The 14,170-nt window shown below is 41.5% G+C and overlaps 1 protein-coding gene across 5 annotated transcripts in view; it reads left to right on the top strand.

Annotated features, from left to right (window-relative positions):
- The window catches only part of prr16 (proline rich 16), a 248,938-nt gene that overhangs the window by 225,039 nt on the left and 9,729 nt on the right, over nucleotides 1-14,170 (top strand). The window contains exon 3 of one of the 5 annotated variants that reach the window (XM_087998285.1): nucleotides 3,159-4,372. The exons of the other annotated variants lie outside the window; for them this stretch is intronic. The gene's annotated coding sequence lies outside the window, so the exon portion shown is untranslated. Of the gene's footprint in view, nucleotides 1-3,158; nucleotides 4,373-14,170 lie in introns of those variants that run through there. 5 annotated transcript variants of the gene reach the window in all.

Genomic DNA, 14,170 nt, shown 5'->3' with positions numbered 1-14,170 from the left:
CCTTGCCCACTACCTTCCCACATTTCACCCAGAGTAGGAAATGCTGCAAGCTAGCCACTTCTCTTCCATTGTAATATTGGCAATGGAGGTGGAACAAGGCCCTGAAGCAGTATTAATGCCAACCCGGAGTACTTTAGTATAACTAAGGGTGGGTGGGCTTCGTGTCAGTCTAATCTCAGACAGGGGACAGCTTGGGAGTCAGCAGGAACGCACTGGGATCACTACTCTTTCTCATTTTATGCGCCCAACCGCTTTCAAAAATGCCAACAGGGGGCTGTAAAAATCCCTCCACTATTTCGGGTTGATGAAGTATCATCCTGAGCTGTTCTCGCAGAAGTTATCAAGCTGAAACGTTAACAATGTTTGTTCCTTTGTGAATACTGCTGAGCATTTCCAGTACATTTTGTTTTCATTTCAGATATTTACCATCCACCATTATTTTGCTTCCATATAGCCAAGGCCACCCACTTGTGACGACAGATGTAGTTAATTAAATAAACGTGTATAGCTCTGAGTGGAGCTGGCAACTAATGAAAATGAAACTGATTCACTCATATTAGGACATGCAAATACTTCATGCAGATTACAACATTGTATCAAAGCACAAACAAAGTACGGAGAGAAGCCTAATTATAAATGCCCCTTATAGAGTGAGATTTACAAATGGATTTATGCTCTGATTATAGTGAAAAATGGAGATTGTAATAATCTTAAATTTCAGTGTCGACTTACTCTTGAACTAAATAAAGATATCATGCTTAGTCAGCACCAGCATCAACATGATAAATGTGAGCCATAACTCTTAAAAAATATAGAGGATGGGCATCATTGACCTTTTGCAAAGTTCAAGAAATACCACACTAAGATTTCTTTTGCTTTTTACAAAAAAAATGTCCACTGCCAACAATACGCAATTCTACAATCTGTTTAAAACGTAAATGTCTCCTGTGGGTAATTATGGCTTTGGATGATATAGTTGACGGGTCATACCAGATCAGCCACCTATTATATTCACCTCTCTTGAATTTCTATTCCATTATCACACAAAGTCAAAATCAATAGAATTGCTTAGGTTGGACTTTAGCATAAAGAGCTTGCCATTTGAAAATCTATTTCTTAAATATTGTAACATCACAACTATGCAGTTCGGTTCAGTGTTCTAATTGAGATATTAGTATAAAATATGGCAAATCTAAATTGCCATTGATAATAAGACCACTTTCACATTTAGGTTTCAATTATCTGGAAAATGCTAAAATCTATGATAATAAAAGTTGAGAGACATATAACATAGGCTGTCAACTAAATAGCACAATTTTATAACATCGTACAAAGCCAAAACGATCCCTATTTGTGTTGAATTGGTCTAGTAGCTTTCTGCTACATATCATTATCGCGTTGTTGTAATTAAAATGCTCGTGACACTTCTTGGCCTCTCATAAGCAATACAGTATCATTGTCACTGCTAAAATGTTTTGTGCAGTCCCTCAAAACCTTTCTGCTCTAGTGTAAAATGATGTGAAAAAATTTCAGTTCTTGCTGAGTAAGTGTTGAATCTTAGCTACTAAATAAATTAATTATGGACCATAAAAGCTTAACTTATATAATTTAGTCTGACATTTTAACACCAGAGGAAAAAATGTAATTTTTGAAAGAAAATTATAGTCAGTGTTTTTACAACTTGCATATCATGATGTTGCTGTGGCAACAAAAGGCGACTTCTTTTCCCCTCTGCAGCTATTGTTTTCACAGCAGGAACACACTGATCATATTTTTTAAATCAATTTTGAATGGTCTGGAAATGTTAATTCAATGAGGAAGGCCTACATCTTCATTTTATGCATAAAATGTGATCACCTACAAATTGGTTTCAACCTTTTTTCTGACCACGAGGTGGTTAGCAAGAGGCATGGTGGCTCAGTGGTTAGCACTGCTGCTTCACAGCACTAGGGTCCCAGGTTCGATTCCAGCCTCAGGCATCTGTCTGTGTGGAGTTTGTACGTTCTCCCCGTGTTTGTGTGGGTTTCCTCCAGGTGCTCTGGTTTCCTCCCACAATCCAAAGAAGTGAAGGTCAGGTGAATTGCCCATAAGTTAGGTGCATTAGTCAGAGGTAAATGGGTCTGGGTGGGTTACTCTTCAGAGGGTCGGTGTAGACTTGTTGGGCCGAAGGGCCTGTTTCCACACTATAGGTAATCTAATCTAGAGGGGACGGAGGCCATGGCATGGCAGTGGTGCCAGGAAGAGCTTATCTGTTTCTTTTTGGTTCCGTAGGAAAGATCAGTGTAAAAACAAATCGGTGCATTCCCAACTGACCAAGCTTCCCCCACTATCCCCACTCAATCAACTGAGAAAGTGGATTCAAATTCTATCCCACTGTTTACTTAACATTTCTAAGAATAGTAACACATTGATTAAATGTTATAGCTTTATTTCATTATAGAGCCAATAAATCTCTAAGGATTTACTGCATTATAACAAAACTTAGTCTCACACCATTGATGTTGTGCTCATTAGAACTGACTGTTGAAAATAACTTAATTTGCAACTGGAAAACCCCTGTGACTTTGCAGTAAGATTTCGGACAGATATTTTGTAAGTTACACTGACAAGCGTGATTTTGCTGAAGCATATCTTCAAATTAAAAGAATGAGGGGACAAATTTCAAGCAAATGAACAGACGGAGTTGCCTTAATAGTTTCATGCCCATAGTTAAAGGAGTGTGGCTGTCCCAGCTATTTCAAATGTATTTGTGTATATCTATAGGTCATAGGTTCATGTTCTACATCAAAACCTTGAGCAAGTAATGCAGGCTGACTCTCAGTGCCCTGCTGAGGATGCATTGCCGTTCCATTTTCAGCCAAAACATTAAATCACTAAAGCATTTGCATGCTTGGATGGATATTCAAATCCCACGGCATGAAGAGTTTTTCCCATGTACATTGTTCAAACTGCACTGCTGAAGTATGTTGCCTGCTGATAATGTAACCGATACATGTGGAATCTTGCAGTGAGCAAATTGCTGTCAGATAGTCATCATAGAAGAGGTTTATGCTGTCATTTCCCATTCTTTGCCTGAATGCCAGCTGGTAAGATACGTTGACTTTGTTTTTGTTCATAATCTTTGTTTCTTCCTGTTCTTCATGCTCTTCCATCTCCAGGTCTTATCCTCAAGTAGCTCAACTGGATCAATATATGAATTCCTGCCAAGTATCATCAGCCACAACTACAGAGACCTTTGTCTCCAAGTAGCTAACAATTGACCTAGTGGTTTGGGCAGAAGGGAGGAGGAATTAAGGATTCACGCATTGGAAAAAGCATCAGTGGGATATCTGGCACAAGCCTGTGTGGTGATGTGTAACCTGTCACACATCAACAGCACATTCAATGGATGATAAGTCTTTCTGTTCATGTATACACCACGGGTTTATTATTCAAGGGTGTGTGCATGCAGTCGATGATGTTCTGCAACTGGAGGCAGCATGCAATTTGGGTAAAGCCCAGATATCTACCTCTCTGCATTGTAATCTCTCCAGAGAAAGAGAATAAGGTGTTTAACTTTAGCAAAGAACGCATCTGTCATATGCATAATGCAGGTATGGGCAGATGGTCAACCAATGTACTAATGTCATTTATTGCAACCTGAACTAGCAGTGAGACATTAAATTTCTGGCCCACAATTACCTTACATCCTTGTCGTGGACATGAAGGAATCTGGTTCTGGCTGCAGTTGATGCTCCAACAGACATGTAAGTCTATGAAAATCCAGAATTTCTAGAAAACACTGCCCTGCACTGAACTGAAGATAAGAAGTTATCAATCTGGATAGGATTCCTGTGAGTTTCCCTCCGACTGCGTTTTGCCTCCAAAGCTGCAAATTGTTGAGATTTTACCTGCTACTGGACTTCCTTCTCCTGCTCCGACCAAATTCGAAACACCAACTCAATGTTTACCAGAAGGTCCATCTCAAAGTTCCACTGTGCAATTAGGCAGGTAACGTATGAAAAAGTTCAGTGTCACTAATGGCCAATTATAACAGCAAAAGCAGCATGCTGTGAGCAGTTAATTATCCATTTAAATAAGGCAGAAAATGACTCCCTTCTGACTGTTCCTGACCATTACTTCTGAGTCTGTTGTAGAACAGGCAAATAGCCTGAAATATTCAAAGAGCACTTGAATCCCCAATTACACATTTGAAGTCTATGGCTGCCAACTTAAGGTGAAGCAGTGGTGTCATGGTAATGTCAATTCATGTGGAATGCAGTCTCCTGTATTAAAGTTCTCATGATGTAAGTTTAAAACCCACCATGGCAAATGGTGAACTTTGATTTCAATAAAAATCTGGAATTAAAAAGTTTGCTTAATAGCAACATTGGGCTGAATCTTAGATTTTCTTGGCCATGTACAAGTTACGGGGAGAAAATAAGGACTGCAGATATTGGAGACCAGGGTTGAAAAATGAAGAAGGGCTTATGCCCGAAACATCGATTCTCCTGCTCCTCGGATGCTGCCTGGCCTGCTGTGTTTTTCCAGCACCACATTGTTCAACTAAGTACAAGTTACATTGAGTTTTTTGAGGGATTCTCACCACAAGGTCCAACACGATTGTTAACCATAACTTACCAAATGCATCACATTTATCACCCTGCCCAATGATATTTCTCAAGTCCAATCCTAGTCCCATCATACCATGTGCCATTCCCAGAAAAAACTTACCATTCGTCCAATATCTACCAAAAACCTGGTATCTTTTACAGCTCCACCATCTTTACAATGCTGTTGTGGACCTGCACAGGTACGAGCAATCCTGCACTCCCCCTCACCAGCAATGCAATACAGCACAGCTGCCATGAAGCTATGCTGCTCATGGAACAAAACTGGCTTGGTTGACACTCCCTCGCACATAAAACCCTATTCCATCACCCTAGCCACTGTTAACCACTGCACCACAAAGGTTAGCTCTCCTTAGCTGCATCATGTCATAACATCCTCTTAAGTCACTGTTACTCTCTCCCAGTGCTCACTGGACACCCACATCTTGTCGTTGTCCGTTAGAAGAAACAGCACATACAGGAAAAACATGCAAACATGAGCTTGTAATGGCAGCCACAAAACTGAACACAAACAAAACAAGTTAAGGCTGCAGTTCACCCCACAATGCAAACGAAAACCTGGAATCATGATCACTGACTATTCTACGGACAGTGGTGGTCTCCTGCATTTAGCTCTCCTCTTATAGAACTGGGTATCAACCAGGTCCTGTCTAGATTGCAGCACTTGATGTAGCTAAGCTTTGTCATCTGTAACAGAGCTTCCTCTAGCTCAATATCTTCAGCCTTCTCAGGTGGCTGCTCCTGTTCCCCTAGTTCCCCAGCTGCTATTACAATGCCTCATTGTCTGCTCCAGTTGTCCAGATGCAGCACACTGTATCTCGGCTGTAGCAGCCTCCCCCTCAACTCCAAACTCCCTATAGACCACTCTAAACTGCAGGACCATGTCTTCAAGCGTTGTATTGTCTGTTCCAGCATGGATGTGTTCTACAGCATATGCACCAACTTCGGGAGGTGCCATGCCAGCTGAGTGACCATCACATTACATTGAAAATGGAGTGCCTGCTATGCTCAGAGCTCATTCCCATCTCAGATCCACAACAATCATTCAGTTTATTAGAGTAGGTTACCTACAGTGTGGAAACAGACCATTTGACCCAACAAGTCCACACCAACCCTCTGAAGAGTAATCCGCCCAGCCCCATTCCCTATATTTACCCCTGACTACTGCACCTAACTATGGGCAATTTAGCAAGGCCAATTCCCCTAACCTGCACATCTTTGGATTGTGGGGGCAAACAGGAGCACCCGGAGGAAACCCAGAGAATGTGCAAACTCCACACAGTCGCCCGAGGCGGAAATTGAACCCAGGTCTCTGGCACTGTGAGTCAACAGTGATAGCCACTGAGCCACCGTGCTGTTCATGAATTCATATCATTGAATTCATACTGTCCATCATCATACATCATGAAATGGGCACAGTGGCTCAGTGGTTAGCACAGCTGCTTCACAGCACCAAGGATCTGGGTTCGATTCCACCCTCAGGCGACTGTCTGTGTGGAGTTTGCACTCTTTCCCCATGTCTGCGTGGCTTTACTCCAGGTGCTCCGGTCTCCCCCCATAGTCCAAACATGTTCAGGTTAGGAGGATTGGCCATACTAAATTGCCCATAATGTCCAGGGATGTGTAGGCTGGTTGGATTAGCCATGGGGAATGCAGGTTACAGGGATAGGGTTGGAGGGTGAATCTTAGTGAGATGCTCTTTGCAGGGTTGGTGTGGACTCAATGGGCTGAATGGCCGCCTTCCACACTGTATGGATTCTATGATTCTATGAAATATGATGTTTCCTTCATCCCACTTAAATCTGGAATTTCTATAGATGATAGGCAGCTTTGGCCAGCATTAAAGTCATTGCTACCAACTTCTGCCATCACTGAGATAGCAATGCCAGGCTGTCAAGCACTAACAGCATGTCACAATCAACATTTGATGCCTAAGTATGTTCCCTCTGCAGTATTGCATGTGGGCAAAGATTTGATCACAAATGAAATATAACTGGAGTTTGAAAATGCCTGATTCACGTATTTGCCACTGCAATATCCTAGCATCCAGCAAATATGGATGCTGCACCTTTGCTTATCAAACCACCTAACCTGACCATTGTCCTGGCCATTTTTGAGTTGCATTTCACATCTAGAGAAACACCACGTGATGGCAGGGAATGCAACTCACTGTGGACACTGCCTCTTTTACCTTGCTGTTTCCAGACAGCCCAAACTATCCATTTAATTGCCAACTCACTGCTGCCTGGTGAGTAACCCACCTCACTGCTTAACAAGTTTCCTCCTAATACCAAAATAGGCTTCACTGGACTTTTCAACAGATTCTGTCACACATCTCACCATAGCCTACATCACTCAGACCCCCGTAAGATTCCGCCGCATATAACCATTGTCAATTATTGTAAGATTTTGTTCACTAATGTTTTTTAAGGAAGTAAATCTACCACCCTCATTAGGTGGGGCCCATATGTGACTCCAGACCTATAGCAATGTGCTTGATTCTTAACTGTCCTCTGGGCAATGAGGATAGCAAATGCTGCTGCAGCCTTTGACAGGCCCATCCTATGAATGAAATCAAATTCTGGCAGTCCTCCTGGATGCCTGAAAGTAAGAGAAATAGGCCATTCAGTTGTTCCTGTCTATCCTGCCACTCAATGAGTTCACGATAAATTAGTTGCCTGAAGTCACCCAGCCTCTGTGGCTTTATTTCTGTATACCATTGGTGAGCCAAAATCTATCAATCTCAACTTTAAACTGATTAATTGAAGTAGCATGATTACTTTTATGTGAGAGAGAGTTCCTCATTTAAACCATCCTTTACTTTTCACTTCTCTCCCGATAGATTGGCTCTAATTTTCTTTGAATATTTTCAAAATCTTTAAAAACTGTAACCAAACGCTCCTTTAATTTTCTATATTCCACAAATATAAACTTTAGTGAACTCTCCTCATAATCTAACCCTTTATTTCTCATAATACACAGGTGAATTTGCACATCATCCCTTCAAAAACCAATATATTCTTCCCAAAATGTGCAACTCAAAAATGTATCCTGTACTCCAGATGTGGCCTTTGTAATTCTGCAATAAAACTTTCTCCCCTTTATATTCTAGCCTGCATTCCCCTGCCTACTAATTTAGTTACTCCCTTATAATGGGTTCATTATGCATGACCCATTATTTACAAATCCCTCTTTGCTCTCTTAATCGGCTCAAATTTCTCTAAGTGTTCAATCACTTTGTTGTTAATTATAGTTTCCAATAACATTTCAACAACAAATGTTAAGAAATTACCAGTGAAGCAGGAAGGCAACAGTTGTGGCACTCATGTGACTTTATGCCCCCTTCCCTGCCTTCCCATTGGTTCACAGTGGGTGAAGAGAAGTGTGGGTAAAAATCTGGCCTCTAAAGTTCATGTACCACAGCTGCTACCTGACCTGCTCACTTTTTCGAGCATTTTCTTATATTTTTAGTGTAATTTTCTGCTCTTAATTATTTCTTCACTTATTTTTTGTAACCTATTAGATGCTAGTTAGTTTTTTGTGCCATTATCTTTTTATAATTTTGTTTTCTTGCAGGTCTTTGCTAACTTTAGCAAATCCAGTCCTTGACTCGTTATTAGTTTCATGAGCATGCAAGTTTATTATCCCCAATTTCTATCTTCAACAATGATATAAAATATTTATTCAGCAAATGTTTATTTTTATTTACATTCTCAAAAGGTCTGCATTAACTTTTATTACTCTTCTCATTGTACATGTAGAAGGTTTTGTGTTAATGGTGATGTTCTTTCAATCTAAATAAGTACATTGGCAGAAAAAGCATGGGGAGTCGGGGAGGAAGAACTAAAAAATGCTGTGTACTACACTGGAAGGCAGGAGAGGTTAACTGATAAGAAGGAATGAAGCTCCAAGACAAAACATCTGAGTCATAATGGTATTAGTCAGCACATTGTTGAATCTCAAAGGTTGTAAAGTGCATTTTCAAAAGCTAATGTGCTGACCGTCAAGAATCTGACAAACTTTAAGTCCTTTCTCATCCTTCAGTTCTAATCGTAAATTCTCTGCTGAATACATTTCCTCCAAAAGTATCCATTTATTCAGAGAATTTGGAGAGTTCTGCTGCACTGAAGTAAGTAATTCCTCAGGAAAACCTAGTCCATTAAAAACCAACGGAGCAGTTGCCAAACTAATTTGACTTCTGAGTAAATGTATGTATAAACAACTGGGATCAAGTCAGTCTCTTGAAGAGTATAACGGATTTAGGGGTATTCTGAAGAGGCAAGTCAGGAGAGTAAAAAGTGAATGTGAGATAGCCTTGACAGATAAGGATAAGGATAATCCAAAGAGATTCTATATATACATTAAGAACAAACTAGCAACTTGGAGAGAATGTGGCCCCTTGAAGATCAACAAGGTTTCCTATGTGTAGAACGACAGGAGACGGAAGAGATATTAAACGAATATAGTGTGTCAGTTTTTACTGTGGAGAAAAAATGGAGGCTAGAGAACAAGGCAAAATAAATATTGATGTCTTCAAATCAATCCACAATACAGAAGAAGTGCTGGAGGTCTTAAAAAAACAGAAAGTGGTTAAATCTCCAGGACCAGATCAAGTGTATCCGAGGGCATTGTGGGAGACTAGGGAAGATATTGTGAGGCCCCAACAGAGATATTTGTATCATCTACAGCCACAGGATCAGACGCTGGAGGACTGGAGGATGGCTAATGTTGTGCCTTTATTTAAAAAAGGCTGTAAGGGGATGCCTGGGAGCTCTCGACCTGTGAGTCTTAAATCAGTGGTAGGTATGTTGTTGGAGGGGATTCTGAGAGATAGGATTTATATGCATTTGAAGAGGCAAAAACCGATTAGGGATAATCAGCATGGCTTTGTATGTGGGAAATCGTATCTCACAAACTCAATCGAGTTTTTTGAGGATTAAACCAAAATGATTGATGAGGGCAGAAAGGTAGACATTGTGTACATGGACTTTAGTAAAGCCTTTGACAAGGTTCTGCATGGTAAACTAATTAGTAAAGTTAGAACACATGAAATTCTTGGTTTGCCAGTTGGATACAAGATTGGCTTGATAGTAGGAGACAGAGGATGACAGTGAAGGGTTGTTTTTTGGACTGGAGGCCTGTGACCAGTGGTGTTCCACAGGGATCAGTGCTGCATCCACTTTGTTTGTCATTTATATAGACAGTTTGTATGGGAATTCAGGAGGCATGGTTCGTAAGTTTGTGGATGACACTAAAATTGGTGGTATAGTTGATTATGAAGAAGATTATCTATCCAATTTGCTGAGGAGTAGCATTGGGATTAATTTGGATAAATGTGAAGTATTGCATTTTGGTAACACAAACAAGAACAGGACTTATACAGTTAACAGTAGGGCCCTGGGTATTGTTGTTGAACAGACATACCTTGTGATTTATGTACATAGTTCTTTGAAAGTTGTATCTCAGAGAAACATTATGTTGAAGGAGGTGTTTAGCATGCTTGCCTTCATTGCTCAGACCATTGAGTATAGGAGTCATATTGATGTTGTACAGGATGTTGGTGAGGCCATGTTTAGAGTGCTGTGTACTGTTTGCCCTGCTATAGGAAGGCCATAATTAAATTGGAGAGGGTTCAGAAAAGATTTAACAGGATGTTGCTAGCTCTGGCTGATTTGAGTTATAACGACAAGCTGGAACTTTTCTCACCAGAGTGTTGGAGGTTGAGTGGTGATCTTATATACGTTTATAAAATCATGAGGGGCTTAAATAAGATGAGTAGCAATGATCTCTTCCCTGGGGTGGGCGATTTCAAAGCTCAAGGGTAAATTTTTAAGTTGAGAGGAATAAGATTTAAAAGGGACCCGAGAGGCAACGTTTTCGCACAGAGTTTGTAGGTGGAATGAACTACCAGATGACGTGGTGGGTGCAGGTACAATTACAACATTTAAAAGACATTTAAACAGGACCATGAATAGGAAAGGTTCAGAGGGATGTGCAGGCAAGTGGGACTAGTTTAGTTTAAGAAATTTGGTCGGCATGGATGCGTTGGACTAAAGGGTATATGTCTGTGCCATAGGACTCTGACTCTAATTTGAGGCGAGTATGACTCCTTTTGTTTCTCCCTCCATAGATGCTGCCAATCTTCCAGGTTATGCCAAAATTATGTGTGTGGACTTCAGATTTCCAGGATTTGCAGTATTTTGCGTTCACTGGAATGTTTATCTTCTAATCCTAACTAGCTTACAGTATGTTTTTCTGCAATGGCCAAGGTGCCATATTCTGTTTAACCCTTTAATTTTGTCAATTTACTTCTTACAGTCCAAAACTTATATACGGCCATTATTTGGGCAACAAATGTTAACCTGTCTGTTTTAACTGATGTTGCCTTTCACAGACGATTTAATCACTTTGTTTGTGTGGGATCTGTTGAAACTACTTCCATTATTTGAGCTTTAAAAGGTGAGAAGATGAGCAATTCAAGCAGCATCTTTAAAGGGAGAAACATAGTTCATAGGGTGAATTTTATGTGTGCTTTGGGACCCTGACATATCAAGAGCACACTTGCACTGGCAGCCTTGTTATTGGCTGCCTGTCAGCCTGTACTGTGCAGCTAAGATGTGGGCAGGCTCCTGACACTGCCAATCCAGTGAGAGGACTGCTACCTCCGAAACGTCAACACCTCCACCAGAAAACATGGGTGCTGTTGAGGCAGACCAGAAATATCAGCAGGTATTTCACTAGTAGAATTATGGAGAGCAAGGGTGAGAAGGCCTCCGGGGATGGAGGGGAAACCCTTTAGCTCCAAAGTGGTTCTGCAGGTAAGCTACATCCAAGAAGTCGGCAGCTTGGCAGTGCAGCAGTCGCTGCACTGTCGTCAATAGGACAGGTCATGAGGGCGGTGCTGAGTTGGAAGGTTGGATCTGGGATAAGGTGGGGGGAGGGGAAATGAGGAAACTGGTGAAATCCACATTTATCCCTTGTGGTTGGAGGGTCCAAAGGCGAAAGATGAGGCGTTCTTCCTCCAGGCGTCGGGTGGCTAGAGATTGTCAAGTATTTGCGGCATTCTCTGTTTTTTTCTTCAAATTGGCAGAATAAGGTTCTGAGCGACATGGGTTATTGTGAGCCTTGTGAGAATCAGATGAGAAATCTGGCGCGGCCTACCTTAATGTTAGGAGCATCTTGCTGCATCTTTTGTGCTTTTGACAAGCAGCCTGGTGAATTTTTCTTTCGGTAGCAAGCAAGTTACCAATTAAGGGGGATTTGTGCATGTCAAAATGGCCCAAACCTGGCTGACCAAATGGACCAAGTAAGTTGGTTGAGAAAATCCAACTTGGAAATCAGAGCAAATACCCAGTGAATTGAGTTCACTGCTTGCTTCAAAGGACTTCCATGATGGACATCAGGCATGCTCCTTGGGAAACCACCACACACAGCCCATGTCCACAAACATTAGCATTAAATATGTGTGAGGCTCTAGGAACTCTCACAGAACATCTCTGATCCACTTGCAGGACACTTTCACATTGCAACTCAGGCTGAACCAGCAACTATGATTGTAATGTTGCACAAGGATACTGTTCATGAACAGGTACCTTGAGTCTACCTGGATGCTCACAGTGTGCCTGGTTTGAGTTGCCTTACCTTTTTGTGCTTTGTACTGTCAGTCAGAGATACCAATCCCATGTAGTGTGTGCTGTTTTGTGCAGACACAAAGCTGGTAGGTTGTCATAGCTGTCAGTTATGTCAGCACTCAGTTGTGGGGACCTGATGTAGTAAGTCATGGGCAGTGACTGACACAAGTCCATGGACTTGGATATGGACAGTCAGCCAGCAATTCAGGGCAGGCAGAGTCAGGATGCTCTCCACAATAAGTGCTAAGGAGCTGAGTGCAGGAAGCCTACTACCTGTCTTAAATCTTATTTTCCTCTGAGAGTTAGAGGCAGATACTCAGTGAGATGAAAGAGAGTGGCACATCTGCTATGTTTGGTATACAAGGTGAGGTATTCTGAACAAGGGACCAGGACATGCTGGTTAGTGGTGCCGTGGAATCACAATAAGTGAGTGAAATGAGATGTTGCAGTCAATAGTCAAATGGTCGATCCTTGATGGGAGGGCATCTGTTTGCAGAGAGAGTGTGAGGTATTGCAAAGAGTTAGTGGCACTACAATGGTTGAGTGCAAAATGCCATTGATCCTCTTCCTACTGAGCTGTCCATACCTCGGAGGAGATTCTGGCTGTGAACACAGCACCACTAAGCAGCATGTCCTGGTCCCTTGTTCAGAATACCTCATCTGTATGCCAAACATAGCAGATGTGCCACTCACTTTCATCTCACTGAGTAGCTGCCTCTCTCTAACTCTGAGGAAAATAAGATTCAAGACAGGTAGTAGACTTCCTGCACTCAGCCCCTTAGCACTTATTGTGGAGAGCATCTTGACTCTGTGTGGCAATGTTAAATCAAACTTACATCATCTAGTGTTGTGGACTCTGCTGCCAGCCCTGGAGGTAAGAGAAGTTACGCCTGTGCACCTCCAGGTCCTTGCCTGCAAAGCAGTCCACCAATATCCCCCTGTCTGCCAATTCTGGGGCAAACGTCAGGGACTATGCACGGCAGCCCTGGACTAACAGACATGTTTAATTGCACAACAGGCTTTTAATGGTGGTGCCGGCACAAGGGATGCCGCTGAGTTTTGGGATGTCCGATAAATGGTGACTGGTTCTGGGACCAGCACATGGGAAGAGGAGCTGGAATCAGATGTGAAGGATGGTATAGGGACAGGCTTGGTAGTTAATGAGGTAAGTTGCCAAGATATGGCAAGAACATTCTCCAGGCTTCATTGCAGAAATCCCTTTGGAAAGTACAATTTTTAGTCGCCCATTCAGTCTTTCAGCTCAGACCATAAGCCTTGTTCACGTATGGCCTAATATAGTGTCTGATGCTCAGGCAGATAGACTAGATCCAGAGTCTCACTGTTTGATGTTATGAAGGTGTAGAAGCGTACTAAACCTTTAAAAGAGTTGAAAAACTAACAAGGACTGACAAAGCACAGAATGTCCTGAACAAAGTAAGAATGTAACACTTGGGAAACAAATTTATTGTGTTGCCATGAATCAAGAACAAATACAAATTCAGCCAATCATTTTAAATTATGCCCAAGATACCAAAATCCAATCAAATTTGAATTTAGTATTTTGATACTATTAAAACCAATGAAACGGTCCCATGTTTTGGGGTATAAAACTGGACATTTGAACAGTTAAAAGAAGAACTGTCAAGGACATCCACAAATATAGGCTGCCAGTTGAAGAGCTATCTGAAAGCGACCTGCGTATAGGAAGTTTGCACAGCAGAACATTGAAACTGACCTAGAGAAAGTCTAAAGAGGAAAATCGACAAAGCTGACTGGTTTTTGAAAAGTGATTTTTTTTTTTGTAAATCTTAATTAGGGTTCTTTTATCGGACCAGTACTGTAGAGTGGGAGGTAAAAGATAGGTTTAAGAGAAATGAGTTGTAAATAGTTGTTGGTTTTAATATTCTCTGTTGGACTTAAAGAAATAAG

The sequence above is a fragment of the Chiloscyllium plagiosum genome, unplaced genomic scaffold (assembly GCF_037043375.1).
Source record: "Chiloscyllium plagiosum isolate Xiang-an unplaced genomic scaffold, Cpla_swu_hap1 HiC_scaffold_2, whole genome shotgun sequence".
NCBI classification, from domain to species: Eukaryota; Metazoa; Chordata; class Chondrichthyes; order Orectolobiformes; family Hemiscylliidae; genus Chiloscyllium; species Chiloscyllium plagiosum.
Note: the sequence above shows the minus strand (reverse complement) of the source record. Positions and strands in the feature narration are given on the sequence as shown.